General features: G+C 45.4%; 1 long non-coding RNA gene across 1 annotated transcript in view; it reads left to right on the top strand.

Annotated features, from left to right (window-relative positions):
- Positions 1-20,156, top strand: part of LOC148138410 (uncharacterized) — an 82,211-nt gene extending 62,055 nt beyond the window's left edge. Inside the window, exons 2-3 of the long non-coding RNA XR_015753932.1 lie at positions 10,619-10,678; positions 13,213-20,156. This is a non-coding gene — a long non-coding RNA (uncharacterized LOC148138410). The remainder of the gene's footprint in view (positions 1-10,618; positions 10,679-13,212) is intronic.
- Positions 20,157-20,574: the final 418 nt, after the last annotated feature.

Raw genomic sequence — 20,574 nt, 5'->3', positions numbered from 1 at the left:
TGATACCCCCCAGTATGATCAGTCTATGACCCCTCTCAGTGAGATCAGTGTGTGACCCCCCCCTCAGTGAGATTTGTGTGTGATCCCCCTCAGTGAGATCAGTGTGTGACGCCCCCCTCAGTGTGATCAGTGTGTGACCCCGCCAGTGCGATCAGTGTGTGCCCCCCCCTCAGTCAGATCAGTGTGTGACCCCCCTCTGTGAGATCAGTTGTAAACTCCCCTCAGTGTGATCAGCGTGTGACCCCCCTCAGTGAGAGCAGTGTGTGACCCCCCTCAGTAAGATCAGTGTGTGACCCCCCAGTGAGATCAGTGTGTGACCCCCTCAGTGTGAGACCCCCTCAGTGTGATCATTGTGTGACCTCACCTCAGTAAGATCAGTGTGTGACACCCCTCAGTGTGATCAGTGTGTGACCCCCCTCAGTGAGATCAGTGTGTGACCCCCCCAGTGTGATCAGTGTGTGACCCCCCCTCAGTGTGATCAGTGTGTGACCCCCCTCAGTGTGATCAGTGTGTGACCCCTCTCAGTAAGATCAGTGTGTGACCCCCCAGTGAGATCAGTGTGTTACCCCCTCAGTGTGTGACCCCCTCAGTGTGATCACCCTCAGTGAGATCAGCGTGTGACACCCCTCAGTGAGATAAGTGTGTTACCACCCGCGGTGAGATCAGTGTGTGACCCCCCCAGTAAGATCAGCGTATGAACCCCCTCAGTGAGGTCATTGTGTGACGCCCCCCAGTAAGATCAGTGTGTGACCCCTCTCAGTGAAATCAGTGTGTGACCCCCCCTCAGTGTGATCAGTGTGTGACCCCCGCAGTGAGATCAGTGTGTGACCCCCACAGTGAGATCAGTGTGTGACCCCCCTCAGTGTGATCAGTGTGTGACCCCCGCAGTGAGTTCAGTGTGTGACCCCCCTCAGTGAGATCAGTGTGTGATCCCCCTCAGTGAGATCAGTGTGTGACCCTCCCAGTAAGATCAGTGTGTGACCCCTCTCAGTGAGATCAGAGTGTGACCCCCCTCAGTGTTTTCAGTGTGTGATCCCCGCAGTGTGATCTGTGTGTGACCCCCCTCAGTGTGATCAGTGAGTGACCCCCCTAGTGAGATCAGTGTGTGACCCGCCACCTCAGTGTGATCTGTGTGTGACCCCCATCTGTGTGATCAGTGTGTGACCCCTCCCTCAGTGTGATCAGTGTGTGACCCTCCCAGTGAGATCAGTGTGTGACGCCCCTAGTGAGATCAGTGTGTGACCCCCCTCAGTGTGATCAGTGTGTGACCCCCCTCAGTAAGATCAGGGTGTGACCCCACCTCAGTGTGATCAGTGTGTGACCCCCCTCAGTGAGAGCAGTGTGTGACCCCCCAGTGAGATCAGTGTGTGACCCCCCTCAGTGGGATCAGTGTGTGACTCCCCTCAGTGAGATCAGTGTGTAACCCCACCTCAGTGTGATCAGTGTGTGACCCCCCTCAGTGAGAGCAGTGTGTGACCCCCCCAGTGAGATCAGTGTGTGACCCCCCTCAGTGAGATCAGTGTGTGACCCCCCCAGTGTGATTCCCCCCTCAGTGAGATAAGTGTGTGACCCCACCTCAGTAAGATCAGTGTGTGACCCCCCTCAGTGTGGTCAGTGTGTGACCTCACCTCAGTAAGATCAGTGTGTGACCCCACTCAGTGTGATCAGTGTGTGACCCCCCTCAGTGTGATCAGTGTGTGACCCCCCCTCAGTAAGATCAGTGTGTCACCCCCCTCAGTGAGATCAGTGGGTTCCCCCCCTCAGTAAGATCAGTGTGTGACCCCCACTCAGTGTGATCAGTGTGTGAACCCCCCAGTAAGATCAGTGTGTGACCCCCCTCAGTGTGAACAGTGTGTGACTCCCCTCAGTTAGATCAGTGTGTGACCCCCCTCAGTGAGATCAGTGTTTGACGCACCAGTAAGATCAGTGTGTGACCCCCCTCAGTGAGATCAGCGTGTGACCCCCCTCAGTGAGATCAGTGTGTGACCCCCCTCAGAGAGATCAGTGTGTCACCCCCCTCAGTGTGATCAGTGTCTGACCCTCCCAGTGAGATCAGTGTGTGACCCACCCAAGTGAGATCAGTGTGTGACCCCCCTCAGTGAGATCAGTGGGTGCCCCCCCTCAGTGATATCAGTGTGTGACCCCCCCAGTAAGATCAGTGTGTGACCCCCCTCAGTGTGATCAGTGTGTGACCCCCCTCAGTAAGATCAGTGTGTGACCTCCCTCAGTGAGATCAGTGTGTGACCACCCTCATGAGATCTCTGTGTGAACCCCCCCTCAGTAAGATCAGTGTGTGACCCCCCTCAGTCAGATCAGTGTGTGACCCCCCCAGTAAGATCAGTGTGTGACCCCCCTCAGTGAGATCAGTGCTGACTCCCCAGTAAGATCAGTGTGTGACCCCCCTCAGTGAGATCAGCGTGTGACCCCCCTCAGTGAGATCAGTGTGTGACACCCCTCAGTAAGATCAGTGTGTGACCCCCCTCAGTGAGATCAGTGTGTGAACCCCCAGTAAGATCAGTGTGTGACTCCCCCAGTAAGATCAGCGTGTGACCCCCCTCAGTGAGATCAGTGTGTGACCCTCCCAGTAAGATCAGTTTGTGACCCCTCTCAGTGAGATCAGAGTGTGACCCCCCTCAGTGTTTTCAGTGTGTGATCCCCGCAGTGTGATCTGTGTGTGACCCCCCTCAGTGTGATCAGTGAGTGACCCCCCTAGTGAGATCAGTGTGTGACCCGCCCCCTCAGTGTGATCTGTGTGTGACCCCCCTCAGTGTGATCAGTGTGTGACCCCTCCCTCAGTGTGATCAGTGTGTGACCCTCCCAGTGAGATCAGTGTGTGACGCCCCAAGTGAGATCAGTGTGTGACCCCCCTCAGTGTGATCAGTGTGTGACCCCCCGTGAGATCAGTGTGTGACCCCTCTCAGTGTGATCAGTGTGTGACCCCCCTCAGTGAAATCAGTTTGTGACCCCCCAGTAAGATCAGTGTGTGACCCCCCTCAGTGTTATCAGTGTGTGACCCCCTCTGTGTGATCAGTGTGTGACCTCCCTCAGTGAGATCAGTGTGTGACCCCCCTCAGTGTGATCAGTGTGTGACCCCCCCTCAGTGTGATCAGTTTGTGACCCCCCTCAGTGTGATCAGTGTGTGACTCCCCCTCAGTTAGATCAATGTGTGACCCCCTCAGTGTGATCAGTGTGTGAACATCCCCTCAGTGAGATCAGTGTGTGACCCCCCTCAGTGAGATCAGTTTGTGACCCCCCTCAGTGTGATCAGTGTGTGACCCCGCTCAGTGTGATCAGTGTGTGACTCCCCCTCAGTGAGATCAATGTGTGACCCCCCTCAGTGTGATCAGTGTGTGAACCCCCCCTCAGTGAGATCAGTGTGTGACCCCTCTCAGTGAGATCAGTGTGTGACCCCCCCAGTGAGATCAGTGTGTGACCCCTCTCAGTGAGATCATTGTGTGACCCCCCTCAGTGAGATCAGTGTGTGGCCCCACAGTGTGATCAGTGTGACCCCCTCAGTGTGATCAATGTGTGAACTCCCTCAGTGTGATCAGACAGTGTGTGACCCCCTCAGTGTGATTAGTGTGTGACCCCCCAGTGAGATCAGTGTTTGACCCTTCTCAGTGAGATCAGTGTGTGACCCTCCCTCAGTGGGATCAGTGTGTGACCCCCCCATCAGTGTGATCAGTGTGTGACCCCCCCCTCAGTGAGATCAGTTTTTGACCCCTCTCAGTGAGATCAGTGTGTGACCCCCTCAGTGCGATCAGTGTGTGATCCCCCCTCAGTGAGATCAGCGTGCGACCCCCCTCAGTGAGTTCAGTGTGTTACCACCCTCAGTGAGATCAGTGTGTGACCCGCCCAGTAAAATCAGTGTGTGAGACCCCCCCAGTAAGATCAGCGTGTGACCCCCTCAGTGAGATCAGTGTGTGATGCCCCCCAGTAAGATCAGTGTGTGACCCCTGTCAGTGAGATCAGTGTGTGACCCCCTCAGTGTGATCAGTGTGTGACCTCCGCAGTGAGATCAGTGTGTGACCCCCCTCAGTGAGATGAGTGTGTGACCCCCCCTCAGTAAGATCAGTGTGTGACGCCCCCCTCAGTGTGATCCGTGTGTGACCCCCCAGAGGGATCAGTGTGTGCCCCCTCTCAGTGCGATCAGTGTGTGACCCCCATCAGTGTGATCAGTGTGTGACCCCCCAGTGAGATCAGTGTGTGACCGCCCTCAGTGAGATCAATGTGTGACCCTCGAGTGAAATCAGCGTGCGACCCCCCTCAGTGAGTTCAGTGTGTTACCACCCTCAGTGAGATCAGTGTGTGACCCGCCCAGTAAAATCAGTGTGTGAGACCCCCCCAGTAAGATCAGCGTGTGACCCCCTCAGTGAGATCAGTGTGTGATGCCCCCCAGTAAGATCAGTCTGTGACCCCTGTCAGTGAGATCAGTGTGTGACCCCCCTCAGCGTGATCAGTGTGTGACCTCCGCAGTGAGATCAGTGTGTGACCCCCCTCAGTGAGATGAGTGTGTGACCCCCCCTCAGTAAGATCAGTGTGTGACGCCCCCCTCAGTGTGATCCGTGTGTGACCCCCCAGAGGGATCAGTGTGTGCCCCCTCTCAGTGCGATCAGTGTGTGACCCCCATCAGTGTGATCAGTGTGTGACCCCCCCAGTGAGATCAGTGTGTGACCGCCCTCAGTGAGATCAATGTGTGACCCTCGAGTGAAATCAGTGTGTGACCCCCAGTGAGATCAGTGTGTGACCCCTCTCAGTGAGATCAGTGTGTGACCCCCCTCAGTGAGATCAGTGTGTAACCCCCCCTCAGTGTGATCAGTGTGTGACCCCCCTCAGTGAGAGCAGTGTGTGACCCCCCTCAGCAAGATCAGTGTGTGACCCCCAGTGAGATCAGTGTGTGACCCCCTCAGTTTCTGACCCCCTCAGTGTGATCAGTGTGTGACCTCACCTCAGTAAGATCAGTGTGTGATCCCCTCAGTGTGATCAGTGTGTGACCCCCCTCAGTGAGATCAGTGTGTGACCCCACCAGTGTGATCTGTGTGTGACCTCCCCTCAGTGTGATCAGTGTGTGACCCCCCTCAGTGTGATCAGTGTGTGACCCCCTCAGTAAGATCAGTGTGTGACCCCCCAGTGAGATCACTGTGTTACCACCCTCAGTGAGATCAGTGTGTGACCCCTCCCAGTAAGATCAGTGTGTGACCCTCCCTCAGTGTGATCAGTGTGCGACCCCCCCATCAGTGTGATCAGACAGTGTGTGACCCCCTCAGTGTGATCAGTGTGTGACCCCGCAGTGAGATCAGTGTTTGACCCCCACAGTGAGATCAGTTTGTGATCCCCCACAGTAAGATCAGTGTGTGACCCCCCAGTGAGATCAGTGTGTGCCCCCCCTCAGTGAGATCAGTGTGTGACCCCCCTCAGTGTGATCAGTGTGTGAACCCCCCCTCAGTGTGATCAGTGTGTGACCCCCCTCAGTATGATCAGTGTGTGACCCCTCTCAGTGAGATCAGTGGGTGACCCCCCCTCAGTGATATCAGTGTGTGATACCCCTCAGTAAGATCAGTGTGTGACCCCCCTCAGTGTGATCAGTGTGTGACCCCCCTCAGTGTGATCAGGTTGTGACCCCCACAGTGCGATCAGTGTGTGACCCCTCTCAGTGAGTTCAAAGTGTGACCCCCCAGTGAAATCAGTGTGTGACCCCCCCAGTGAGATCAGTGTGTGACCCCTCTCAGTGAGATCAGATTATGACCCCCCTCAGTGAGATCAGTGTGTAACCCCTCCTCAGTGTGATCAGTGTGTGACCCCCGTCAGTGAGAGCAGTGTGTGACCCCCCTCAGTAAGATCAGTGTGTGACCCCCAGTGAGATAAGTGTGTGACCCCCTCAGTTTCTGACCCCCTCAGTGTGATCAGTGTGTGACCTCACCTCAGTAAGATCAGTGTGTGACCCCCCTCAGTGTGATCAGTGTGTGACACCCCTCAGTGAGATCAGAGTGTGACCCCCCCAGTGTGATCCGTGTGTGACCCCCCTCAGTGTGATCAGTGTGTGACCCCCTCAGTAAGATCAGTGTGTGACCCCCCAGTGTGATCCGTGTGTGACCCCCCTCAGTGTGATCAGTGTGTGACCCCCTCAGTGTGATCAGTGTGTGACCCCGCCTCAGTGAGATCAGCGCGTGACCCCCTCAGTGAGATCAGTGTGTTACCACCCTCAGTGAGATCAGTGTGTGACCCCCCCAGTAAGATCAGTGTGTGACCCCCCCAGTAAGAGCCGCGTGTGACCCCCCGCAGTGAGATCAGTGTGTGATGCCCCCCAGTAAGATCAGTTGTTGACCCCTCTCAGTGAGATCAGTGTATGACCCCCCTCAGTGTGATCAGTGTGTGACCCCCGCAGTGAGATCAGTGTGTGACCCCCCTCAGTGTGATCAGTGTGTGACCCCCCAGTGAGATCAGTGTGTGACCCCCCCTGAGTGAGATCAGTGTGTGATCCCCCTCAGTAAGATCAGTGTGTGACGCCCCCCTCAGTGTGATCAGTGTGTGACCCCCCAGTGAGATCAGTGTGTGCCCCCCTCAGTGAGATCAGTGTGTGACCCCCCTCAGTATGATCAGTGTGTGACCCGCCAGTGAGATCAGTGTGTGACCCCCCTCAGTGAGATCAATGTGTGCCTCCCCTCAGTAAGATCAGTGTGTGACCCCCCAGTGAGATCAGTGTGTGTGTCCCCCCCTCAGTGAGATCAGCGTGTGACCCCCCTCTGTGAGATCAGTGTGTGACCCCACCTCAGTAAGATCAGTGTGTGACCCCCCTCAGTGAGATCAGTGTGTGACCCCCCAGTAAGATCAGTATGTATTCAGCTCTCTCCCTGTTACTCTCGACTTAACCCTCTCCACTTGTGTATTTAATGCTCTGCCCCTTATTCTCCATTGAATTCTCTCCCTATTGCAAACTTTAACCATCTCCCTGTCTATATTTAATAATTTTTCTTCCCCTCGTGCTTGACATTTACTATCTGACTCTTCCAGAATGTGTGTTCCGCCACACAATAACCAGAGACTGGGTATCTCGGCTAAATCATTCCCAACAACCGCTAACACGTGACTTTCGCTGCTCTGTGCTGCCACTCATCTGGCCAGTGCTGAGACTGCACATCTATCACAAAGTACTGGAGAAGCTCAGCAGCTGCTGCACATGGTCATAGACACCTTTGCTAATGTTCTGGAGACAGCATATCTTCAATATGAACTAATACACTGTTGATATATCAGTAGGAAAAGTTCCAATATACAAGAAACCTGCTGACTCATAGAGCCAAAGGACAGGCTTGCGTGGAATGCCTGTGCAGGGTCGGAATGGACTCGATGGACCAATTGTTCTTTTTCTTCACTGCAAGGATTTTATGATTTTACTCAAATGCATTTTCTAATGTTTCCTATTTGTATTATCCAACCATCCCCAGTCCTGAACGTACTTTGTCACGTGGGAGTTAACTTACCGTTGTCACCTGTTCGTTCAATTTTTAAATGAATAAATTGATCCATGTTATAATGGAACAGTCCCCCCACGTGATACCAATCGGGTATAAATGAAAACTTTGTGATGATATCACATCGGCATTTCGTGCGGAGAGATTTCTGCACGTCGAGATTCATGCAGAAAGTATATTCTTTATTATATCAGATGGAGAAAATGTTTCGCACAATTCTTGTGACAATTCCTGGTGACTGCCTTGAAGATTTGAAATTGTGTGAATCTGCCTGAGGGTTATCTATGATTTCCCTCTGAAATTGACAATAATTGTTGGGCAGGTTGAGGCCACAGTCACGCAGCCGATTAGTGATTTAGTCTCAGACTACAGAGATCTTGTGGAATACCTATCATTGCAGATTCCAAAAGAAATGCCTGGGAAGTTAAATTTTCGATTGCATAATTATTCACCTCTTCTGGCAACCTTTCAGTAATCTCCATTTCAATTGGAGACTCCAGAAAGTTTTGATGGAATTAATGAATAGACGCGTGTTTATGCCATGAATCGATCAAACTCATGTGGAAGTCGACCCCTAAGTTTTATATTTTCCATATATCTCGTGCACTACTATATTGCATTGTAGAACTCTCGCAAAGGAAACTGAATATTCTCATTAACGCAGTTAAACAAAATTGCATTCATTCATTCATACCTATAACTCGAATCATCACTCTTTGTTTACTGTATTTCAACTCTATTCATTCATTCATAACTCTCCTTTTCGCACTTGGTTTAGTGCATTAGTTTGTTTCAAAGTTATGAAAACTGAGGGTGAGGGAAAATCCCTTAACTGATAAACTTCTCGTTTTATTTTTGTCGTTTGTTCGTCCTTGTAAAACCTGGTACTGAGTGATTGTATAGATCTGTACTGATGAGAAGAGAATGAGATTGTTAGACAATTATATTAACTTGGTGTAAAAATTGCTTTGATGCCAGACAAAAGTGTTTGGATAAATATAAAGCTCTAAAGGGAATAGATAAAGCTGAGTACATTGACACGAAGCTGTGTGGTAGCTCTTGGAAGAAGCTCACTGCAGTTACAGTTTAAAAGTGGCAGTCACAAGTCTTCATCCAAATGTTACATTTTTTGAATATTATTCCAGGGGTGTTTTCTTTGGAATGGTACTGGGAGTGTGTAATACGTACAAGTCGTTTTCTTTCATTTCCTTCATGTGTTGTTTTGACATTGATGAGGTTATGCATTTACTGTGTATTCATTGCCTTTGAATCTGTGTTATAAGTACACAAGTTGAGTTAAGTAATTTTATCATCATTTCATTATTCATAAACTTCTGTAATGAAGTGTAAGGAATATTTGAGGCATTGTTCTTTCCGGCTCAGCAAGAGATCAATTTGTTAAATCAAAAGAATATTGTTTATGATCCAGCAAGATAGATTTACTTCTGGGTATTGGCTTATTCTGGAATTAATCACCTAGTATCTGAACAGACGTGAGGCTGTGAAAAAAATAGTACAACACGTAAGGAACTGATAAACTAACCCCACTCTTCATTCAGGCGATTCCCCAACTATAGCCCTCTACATCCAATATATGCTGCAGACCCTGATCAGACATCCACACTGAGACATAATTCCATATTACTTTTCATAACGTTACTGCTCTTCCACTCTGCACAGAACCAATGCAACACAAATTCCCTCGCCCCCTGCCAGTCTTGTAATAGTGGAACAACATGAGACACTGAGTGGCTCACAGGTTTTATGCACAGTAATGTTCATCACCCCATAATGGGGATAGAATTGCTCTGAGAAGAGAATAAAAGGGATTTACAAGAATGTTGGCAGTGTCTGGGAATTACTTCATTACTGCGAAAAGATGGATAGGATCATTTTCTCCAGGAAAGAGCAGAATGAGAGGTATTGTTTTTGATGTGTCCAAAATATTCAGAGTCTTGGATGAAGATCTCATCCAGAATCCAGGACACATTTACCAGGAGATGCAGAGCGAGAAAAAATACATGGAAGGATTATCAGGGACATGAGGGCTAACCCTTTCATTCATGGTACGTCTGGAATTCACGTCCCATTTTGGTTGGCGTGTGAGTTGGCAATGCATAACACATTTAAAGGGAACCGTAATCTGCAACTAAAATGAAGTAACTCTCAAACTTGTGGAACAGTTGCTGGAAAGTGCGATAAGAACAGAAGCTCGTATCTTCAGTTGATGCAGTCTTTAAAAAACACCTTCGTTTTTTCAGAAAGACTAAAGTGATTAGAGTGGATTCACTTGGTGATCTAAATGGTCTGTTTCTGTGCTGCGCGTTTCCATCAATTCTAAAGAATCATTGGAATAATGTGTAGTGTTAAAGTGAATTCCAGAGGACAGTGACTACGTTCTAGTGTTTCCCGAAGAAATGTTTGTGGAGTCAACATTTCTTCAATGCACAAAGTAATGTTGCATATGGAGGAATAATTGAAACGAAGATTACAATGTGAAAATTTGTAAAGTAGATTATTAGGTTAATATTACTTAACTTGTTACTCTCATCGTAAAATAAAGTGTTTTCCTTTAAAGAAGAGTTGTGAAGGCTTGTATTGTTTATGACCTGCTACGTATTCACATGATCAGTTTAAGTATTAGATGCACCTGACATGACCAGAGCACAACAGAGAGTCAGAGAAACCTGATGTTCAGTATATCATAATGGGTTGTTCATGGAATGCAGCAGCCGTGATCAATGATTGCAGTATTGAACTGTTTTGTTTTGAATTATGTGGTTTATTCATGAAATACCAACACGCACATTCCAAAACAATTTGATTCAGACAATGTAAAGAATACAATAAAAACATTACAAATGTAATGTTTTTATTGTATTCTTTACATTTTGGTTTCTTTGGTTTCTTTGTTGTACATGTAAAATTAGAACATGTGCGAAACATGACAAGGAATTGTTAACTTTCCAAACCAAATTATGAGAGACTCATTGAGTTAAGAGTTCCTCAGTTTATCATCACAAAGAGAGTTTAAATGGTGGCTTGTGATTTTATTGATGAAACAAACCTTTCTTAGCTCTGTTAGAATTCTCCATCGAACAATTACATCCTCTCAAATGTAATAACTCATGTTTCTTATAATATAGTGACCAGATGACAGTCGGTAATCCTAGAAAGAGGACGGAAAATCAATGTGGCTGCAACAGGTGCGTCTTTTCTGAGCTATCTTAGGTGTTAGAGCTGATTTCCTCTAATTCTGAGAACAGTAATTATTGTTTTTGAAGCTGTTGCTCTGTTGTGGATCTTCATTTTGATCCAATGACTGGGAAGGAACAGCAGCATATTTACACATCCGAATGGTGAGTGGCGTGGAGGGGAACTTTCAGGAGTGACGTTCCCAAGTACTTGATGTCCTTGTCCTTCTAGATGGAAGTGGTCACGGGTTTGAAAGGTGATATCTGAAAATCTTTGGCGAATTTCTGCAGTGCATCTTGTAGAGAGTACACGCTGCTTCTACTGAGCGCCAGTGGTGGGGATTGACTGTTTATAGATGTGATTCCAATCAAGCAGGTTGATGTGTCCTGGATAGTATCAAGCTTCTTGCACCCATACAGGCAAATGGGGAATGTTCCATCACATTCTTAACTTGTACTTTGTAGATGGTGGATAGACATTGGGATGTCAGGAGTTGGGTTACTCACAGCAGTATCCCCAGTCTCTGACCTGGTCTTGCAGCTATTGTGTTTATCTGGTGGGTCCAGTCGAGTTGCTGGTCAATGGTAACCCAAAGATTCTTGACAGTGGGGGACTCAGTGATTGTCATACCGTTGAATGTCAAGGGGCAGTGTTTAGAGTGTCTATTCCTGGTCACGGTCATTGTCTGGCCTTTGTGTGGCCGAATGTTATTTGTCACTTGTTCGCCCAAACCTGAATATTGTCCAGAATATGTTGCAATTGAGCATGGACTGCATCAGTATCTGACGAGTCCGGAATTGTTCTGAACACTGTGCAGAACATCGGCAAACATCTCCACTTCTGACCTAATGACAGAAAGAAAATCATTAATGAAGCAACTGAAGTGTGTTGGGCCTCGGACACTACCCTAACAAACTCCTGCAGAGATCTCCTGGAGCTGAGGTGACTCACCCACCATAATCACAACTATCTTTCATCATTTAGATCAATGATTTGGATGTGAACATAGGAGGTATTTTCAGTTTGCAAATGAAACCAGTGGACAGTGAAGATTACCTCACGGTACAAAGGAATTTGATCAGATGGGCCAATGGCCATGGAGTCGTAGATGGAGTTTTATTTAGGTAAGTTGAGGTGCTGCAATTTGGAAAGGCAAATCAGGGCAGGACGTGTCCACGTAATGGTAAGTGGAAAGTTTTGCTGAACAAAGATACCTTGTAATGAAGGTTAATAGTCGTTGAAAATCACATCTCAAAGAAGAGGTTTGGTATGCTCCCCTTTATTGGTCAGAGCATTGTGTGTAGGAATTGAGACGTCATGTTGTGACTATGCAGGACATTAGTGAGGCGTCTTTTGCATTAGAGGTTTATAAAATCGTGAAGTCGTGGAAAGGATAAAGAGACAAAACCTCCTCCCTGGGGCGGGGGAATGCAGAACTGGAGTGCATAGTTTTGGTGAGAGGGAATTGTATAAAAGACACCTAAGAGGCAGCGTTTTAACACAAAGGGTGGAACGTGTATGGAATGAGCTGCCAGTGGCAATGGTGGAGGCTAATACGGTTGCAATGTTTAAAAGACATCTGGATGGATATAACAACAGGAAGGGTATGGACGCATATGTGCCCTGTGCTGGCAGATGGAACGAAATTGGGTAGGAATATCTGGTCAACATGGAAGAGTTTGAACCGAAATGTCTGTTGCTCTGCTGTACAACTCTGTGACTCTACGACTTTATTTGTGGTCTCACTTGTGGAAGGAGGATGTTGTGCAACTTCGAAGGGTTGCATAAAAGAAAGGATGTTGACAAGATTGGAGAGTTGGGGCGAAATGGACAGGATGAACAGGCTGGGACTGTTTTCCCTGGACAGTTGGATGATGAGGGGTGATCTTATGGAGTTTTATAAAAACAGGAGGGGCACGGACAGAGTAAATAGACAAGGTCTTTTCCCTGTGGTGGGAGAGTCCATAACAAGAGGGCATAGGTTTAAGATGAAATGGGAAATTTTTATAAGGCACGTAAGGGTTATAAATTTCATGCAGAGGATGGCTTGTGTATGGAATGAACTGCCAGAAGGAATGTTGGATGCTGGGCCTTTACAGTATTTAGACGATAGCTGATTTGTTAATTGAATAGAAAGGGTTGAGAGGGAAATGGGGGCCTATGGGACCAGATTTATTTAGGATATCTGGTCGATACGGATGATTCAGGCTAACGGGTCTGTTTCGATGCTGTATATCTCTATTACTCCAACTATGTCCGGTGTGTGAAGAGCAGTTGAACAAATGTTCCATCAAGATGTGAATGTCAACTTTTTAAATCTCAGGTCCCTGATAGAAATGAATCCTTGTGAATTGGTTGCAATGATAGGGTCTTGTGCGGTGGGAATCCTAAGATGGTGTTTTGAGTTCAGTGAATCATGTTCACATGAAAATGTTCTGATGAAGAGTTACTTCATTAACTCTGTTTCTCTCCCCACAGATATTGCCGTACCTGTTGGGTTTTTCCAGTTACATCTGATTATGTTTCATGTTTTTATGTTTCATAGATCCCTTTTATTATTTCATTAAAATACTTCACTTCCAAACCTGCCTCACAGAGGAATTCTAAGAATGAGAGAATCAGACAGTACAGAAGAGACCCTTCCGTCCATCCAGTTTGTGCTGTTAAAGCGACACAAAATCTACACTCATTCCAGCTTAAAGAACTGTACTCGTAGTCCTGAATACTGTGCTCCTTCAAGTTTTCATCTCGGCAGTTTTTCACGTTTATGAGGTTTCCTGCTTCCACCATTCTCCCAGGCACTGATTTACCAGGCCCCACCACTCTCTGGCTGAAAACCTCTTGCTCGGATCCCCGCTAAAACCTTTCCCTTTCATCCTAAAAATGATTTCCTCCTGCCATCTCTTGATTGCCTGCCCACGTTTAGTCAAAGCCAGGATTGAGGAGCTTCGAAATGGGTCAGCCCATTGGAGCTGACATGTTCAAACTCGACATCTGAACCCTTCAAATGGCCCCAATTAAGATCTTCCATTGCTCTCTGGTCTGATGCGGAGAACGTTTGATAATTAATTTCCGATTTGCATTTCACATCGTGTCACTTTCAGGGAATTTCTTGCTGACTTTGGTCCTTGCACGTGTTAAATGGAACCTGTCAAATGCACAATGCACTGCCTTTTGGCTATGGCAACATCGGATCTAATGTTCATTGTCATGAAGATCATACTGTGACAACTCAAATACTTTTAATTCTCCAAGGGTTTGCTGGACCTCAGCCCTGTGTGGAGTGCTTTGTATGCTCTGCCTCATACAGCTGCACACTGTTCCATCTGGTTCACTGTTCTTTCCTCCTTTGATCCTTTGCTGTCTGAGAATGAAGAGAAAATATTGGACAGAAAAAGCCTTGGCTGTTGCTATGGCTGCAATCGGCATTATGCGCTGTTAAACATAAACATTCTATTGTATTTTTGCTTCAAACCTAGAATAATAATTGATAATATTCTGTGGTACGATAGAACTAATTCAAATTATTTGACTGATCCCAGTTAGCTGGAATGAAACCAGTCTCATAATATTTCAACATCGTTCATCCAATTCGAGTTAATTCTGTTGATGTACACTCTGATCGTGTAGTGCATTTTAGTGGCCAGTCGAGTGCACAAGAACCTCAGGGGACAGAGAAAGGGAGAGAGTCACAAAGATGCAGGTGTAGAGAGCCAGTGGAAGTCGGTAATTTTTCGTTCCTTATTTCCATCAGCTTCATACTTCTGTTGGTCGTGCAGTGTGCAAATTTCTTATATTGCAGCATTAATGGAACAATTGCTGCCAAGTACATTCGTTTTCGAAAGAATTTTGTGTTCGGTGCAAAAATGCTGAAGGGTGTCAGCTGCAGCACAAACACATTATTTTATGCAGTGACTCTGCGCAAGTTCAGAGGGAAGTTCAGGAATGCAGTGCACCAATTGGTCAGATAGCTTCTTCACTTAATGACTCAGCAAAACAACTGAAAGAGAGCTCAAGAGGCAGCCACAGTTTTCCCAGTGCAGAAATTCAAGCAGGATTCGGCGAGGATTCAAGCAGCACAAACACATGGATTTATGTATAACTCACGGCAGTTAATGGGTAGGGTGTGTATTAACAGTATTGGTCACCTTTCACCACACTCAGGAACATACTTCTATCTCCGATTGACTGACGGATTGACACACACGGGGACGCACAAACAATGAGCAGCAGGAAGCCATTCAGCCATTCTAGTTTGGTCCGCCCGCCATTTCAGAAGATCACAGTTCATGCAATTCTAAAGTGTAATCCACATTTCTGTCTGCCCCCGATAGTGCTCAGGCTTAACATTAATCTATCCACCTTCAACTGAAGAAACATTGACAGGTATGAAAAGGGACAGCAGGTAAAGAGGGAAGAGTTAACTGTCTGCGGCAGGGGAGGTTCGAATGAGGCTGCAGAAGTGATTAGCAATGACGGACTGGCTGCAAGTGATGTTTTCAGCTGGAACATTGGATCTTCACTGACTTCCCCATGAATGAGTATTAAAAACCAACAGGACGGGTCCCATATTTCCGCTGCAGGGGAGCAGGAGGATGGGCAGAAACAGAAACAATCTGATGATTGTAAGATTCTGTCTCTTCAACTCTCAATAAACATTTTATTACAACAAGAGAAAGTTTCCGGTTGCTGATGATCCTCTCATCTAGTATGCTTATTATTTCACGCGTATTTGTTTTTGTTTTCAGTTTTGACCGTGTTTCATGAGACCAACTCCTGTATACTTATATCACAATGATATTGCCTTCTGTTCCTCTGCCTCTTTCTCTATGTCATTATCTCTGTCCCTCTCTTCTCTATCTCCCTCCCCCTTATTTCACAATATCTGCGTATCACTGCCCCCAGCTCTAAGGTTCTTGCTGTCAGTCTCTCTCTCTCTCTGTGTATTTATCTCCCTTTATCTCTATTTATCTGATTGTCTTAGTCTCTATCTCTATCTCTTTCTGCGCCTCACCCTGTATCCTTTTATCAAACTGACCACATCAGTCCCTTTTCCTGACGAAGGGCTTACAAAACATCGATTCTCCTGCTCCTCAGATGCTGCCTGACGTGCTGTGCTTTTCCAGCACCACACTGTCGACTTTGATCTTCAGTGTCTGCACTCAATTTCTCCACATCAGACACATGTTGCTTCAGTTTAAAGTTTGCTCACATGAATTGGTTGAAAACACATCCATATCACTTCATTCACTGATTTTACCTGACGAGGTGGTCCTTGCAAAATAAAAAATTCACAAACACAACCAGCAATACCTTGACGTAATTTTAGTTGCATTTCTGTAAACGAAATATCCCTCCATCTCCTGCACTTTGAATGTCGCTCTCTCTCTCTCTCTCCCTGTCTCTGTGAGGGAGTTTGTGATTCTGTGTTTCAATTTCGGTCTATGAGGGTCTGTGTATGTGAGTATGTTTCATTGCCTTTCATGGGAAGTCACTCTGTGTACGGCTCTTTTTTAAATATGTTCCTGTGACACATTATGAGTGCATTTCTGCTTCTGAGTTTTGGTTTCCGTGTCTGTCTGATTGTCTGTGCATGTGTATGTGTTTGTGTTTTGGAAATTATTTTATGACTACATATTGCGGTAATTATGCATTTGGGTATGTTATTCAGTCTGTGTGGGAATGGTTCGTTGCCAGTGAGTCTCTTTGTGTTTCTGTTTGTTATGTGCCAATGTGAATGTGCATCTGTGTGAGTTTTGACAGCGACATCTGTTATGTTTGTGTAGGCAGTGTGTGCGTGGTTACATTCCTCTGACTGTGTGTGTGTGTGTGTGTGTGTGTGTGTGTGTTTCTGAGCGTCAGCATGTCATGATGTTTCCATGACTGTATATGGGTGCGTCCCTAACTGTCAGTGTATTATTATGGAATGCTGTGTGTGTCTCTGCCTGGCTGTGCTACTGTTTCAACAGGTGAATGTGCTGTTCAGACTGTATTTGGCTGTCTGTTCATGGGTCAAGATTGTTCCGTGTCCACAGCAGGATCTCTCTGTGCCTTTCTGTGGGTATGTCTCTCTGAGTATCACGCTATGACTGTATCTAAATGTATGTGTGGCTTTGTAACTTTGTTTAAGTGTGCTCATGTGTGTTTATACGAACGTTTCTGTAAGTTCTTGCATGTTGATGTGCAATGCGTATCAGTATGAATTCAGTTCTGTATGTGTGTGGGGATGTGGGTGTGATTCTGTGTCTGTGTGTAAATGTGTTTTTCTTTATTGCAGGATGACTTTTATGTGTCTATCTGTGTGTTCCTTGTCTGTAATTTGGTCTATTCCTGCATTTCAGTATGACAGTGTGTGTGTGAAGTGTGAGTCTGCTAATGTATCTGTGTGTAGGTGTGGCCACACACTGCAATCTGATTGTATTCCTCTGTATGTGTGTGAGCGAGTGAATGTTTCTATGTCGGTGTGCAGTATTTCCCCCCATATCTTAGTTTTGAAGCTGTGTGTTGACGTGTTGAGGTGGGTGATCGGACGTGTTCCGGTTTCTGTTTAACAATAAGTTCCTATGCCTCAATTTGACTATATTTGTACATGTGGGTGTGTTTCTGTTTTTGTGTGTATATTTGTGTGAGGGTGGATGTGTTGAAACGTCAACTGTTAGTTTGTTTCAAAGACCTATTTTCTAATGAGTGAAATAAGACTTGGGGATATTCAACAAGAGGCAAGGCACCATGAAGCTCAGAGGAACAATGGGATCTTAGAATGCTTATCCACAGATCCCTAATGGTAGCATGATAGATTAATAGAGTAGTTAAGAAGGAAAAGTGTACACTACATACCTTGATCAGTCGTGCTGCAGATGAAAGGAGCAGGGAGTGTTTGTTGGCGTTTTGCAGGATTTTGCTGAGGATCTAGCTGAAGTACTGTGTACAATTATGGTCAACACATGATAGGAATTTAAACACTCACATAAACACATCAATCTTCAAAATGCTGATGAGAGGTGGGAGGAGTGACAGCGTTTAATATGGGGAACAGGTCAACTGGGTAAGAGTGAGATAATCCTGAGTAAGTAAGTATCCAAAAAATGGTTCCCTACAAAAAAGAACATGAGTCTCCTCTGATTATTGGAGAAAGCACATTGTTTTCAGCAGAGCTGGTGCATTTAGCATTGATACTGACTAAAAAGCCTTGATGGTTTTCTCCCGTGTATCTGGTAGAACGGACATATTTCTGCTCCTGTCAGTGTTTGAGGGAATGGATGATTGTGGATGTGATGCCACTCAAACTGGGGATGCTTTTTTTTTAGGGATTGTGTCAAGCTTCTTAATCGTTGATGGAGCTGCATTCTTCCAGGCAAGTGTGAAGTATTCCATTAAAATTCTGAATTTTATCTTCTGAATTTTGGAGATTCAGGAGTCGTATTCCTCGCCTCTGACCTGCTCTTGAAGCAATAATGTTTAAATTCACTATGAACAGATAGATATTGACAAAGCCACTGAAGTTGATTGGGCCTAGGAGACTACTCTGAGGTAGGCTGGAGCTGAGATGACTTACCTACAACAAGCACAACCATCTTCCTATGTGCCAGATATGACATCAACTCATGGGGAGTGTGTGTTGATTGTCATTTTGTCAGGGCCACATGGACGTCACTCTCACCTCACTTCTGGAATCCAGCGATTTGTCCATGTTTGAAGCAACGATGTATTTATCAGCTAAAAATAAAAGAAATTGCTGGAAAATCATAGCAGGTCTGTCAGCAAACATGAAGAGAAATCAGATTTAACGCTTCAGGGTCATTGACATTCTCAGAATCTGACAGAACTTGCCCTCCCAACTATTTATGTGTCTTCTGCAAACCTGGCAACAGCGCGTTCACTTCCTTTCTCTATATCATTCACATACACTGTACTACATCTTTATAGGTATTGGATACACAGTATTATGGATTATTATATGTTAGCGCTGTTTGTGTCTGTCCAAATATTGCTGTGTGAAGGAACAGATCATGCTTACATGCAAATATTATTGTGCATTGTAACTGTTTATGTTTACATCTAAATATTCTTTTGCATTGCGGCAGTTCCAGCTTATATATAAATATGATTCAGTATTAGAACTGCTCATTTGTAAATATAAGTATTGTTGGATCTAGACAATATTCATTTTAGTATTCAATTTCTTTTTTTTTCGGAGCTGTTCATGCTTGTATATAAGTATTGTTGTATCTCAGAACTGTTCTCTATTTTGTACAAACACTTGTGTGTTGCAGCTACACACATTTATATGTAAACAATTTTTCATTTGCTAAGTATTTACGTTTATATAAAAATGTTGTGGTATATTGAAACAGTATTGAAACTGTTCATATTTGTGTTTGACAATTGTGCATTACAACTGTTTGTGTTCATATCTAAATATTGTATATTAGAACTGTTCATGTTTATATGTAAATATTGAAGTGTACTGGAGCTGTTCAGTTATACATAAAAGCTGTGAATTTGAACTGTTCCAGTTGATGTCTATAAATTGTACTTTGTATTGGAGCTGTTCCAGTTTGCACATAAATATTGTTGTGTATTGGAACTGTTGCTGATTATATGTAAATATAAGTGTATATTGAAGTTATGCCTGCCTCCTCCCGATCAGCAATATAGTGTCTAACATGTGGTTCAGCTGCTGAGCCCCTCCAGTCCTTTGGAATGAAGTTGCAATTCCAGGGCCGGCCACAGGGTCGGCAACACAGAATAGCGACGTTCACGTGTTAGCAGTTGTGATGAGTGATTTGGTAATGACTCCGAGACTCTGGTTCTTGTGGTGGGAACACGTATTCTGGAACAGGGAACCAAAATTGAAGAGCATCAGAGGAAGACAGACAGAGTTAGAGAGGGGACTAATGATTGTAACAGAGAGCGAATACAATTCAGAACAATGGTGATAGGATTAAATAGATAACAATAATGAGAAGGTTAAATGGAGAGTAATAGGGAGAGCGTTGAATACTCGATAATGGGATGGAATTTCATGCAAAATAATAAGGAAAGTTGTAAATGGAATTTTATTGGAAGAAGTTTCAAGTTAATTGAGCGAGGAAAGGGTTGACTACGGGGAAAAGCCAGGAGTTTATGTCAAGTAGCACGAAGTGGATTAGGCAGAGAGTAACGTGAAGAAATTTCAATATAAGGGAATACAGATGGTGGAATGGAGAGTGTTACGTCATAGTGGTGAACCGTTCTGCTAATTAAACCAAACGCAGGGAGCAGCTCAATTCGGCTCATAATCTGTTAAAAGTATGAGTGACAGAGAACTCCGCAAATTCCACTATTCAAAGAAAAACATCAATTTTATTCTTTAACTCTAAAGGTAATATTAAACATCAACTATTTACATGTCTAAGCCTCCTTTCTCTTCGTGGTCTGTTGTCTACCTTCAACTCTATGACAATATATTGATCCAATAAAAGTCTTTTGAATTTGCATCAATTAATGTTCAAAACTGCTGTCTGTTGTCTTTGGTGTCTTCTTTCTGTTGAAGATTTCCATGGGTCATCTTCAATCTTTTTCTGCAAAGATGCTTCATATGAAAAAGTACCTTGAATAGAGCGTATGTTGTGAGCATATGCTCTGATGATGGCAGTTGGTCGCTCCCTCTGGTAATTGAATAAAATGCCAGCTTGTTTATAGCTCAAACATCGGCATTTCTGATGGTTCAATGTTGTCAAAGCAGTAAAATTCAAAATCGTTGGGGTTTAGATACTGGGGCATCATGTAAACTGCATGATTAAATCTGAACTGATTAAATGTGAACGGAGCAGCTAAATGTTACATACTTACAATTTTCCAATATATTCTGAGACCGCTAGTCAGTCACATGACACGTATCTACAAAGTCTCATTGCCATAAAAG

Source organism: Chiloscyllium plagiosum, unplaced genomic scaffold, assembly GCF_037043375.1.
Source record: "Chiloscyllium plagiosum isolate Xiang-an unplaced genomic scaffold, Cpla_swu_hap1 HiC_scaffold_40, whole genome shotgun sequence".
In the NCBI taxonomy this organism is placed as follows: domain Eukaryota; kingdom Metazoa; phylum Chordata; class Chondrichthyes; order Orectolobiformes; family Hemiscylliidae; genus Chiloscyllium; species Chiloscyllium plagiosum.
This window is presented reverse-complemented; position numbering and strand designations above follow the sequence as displayed.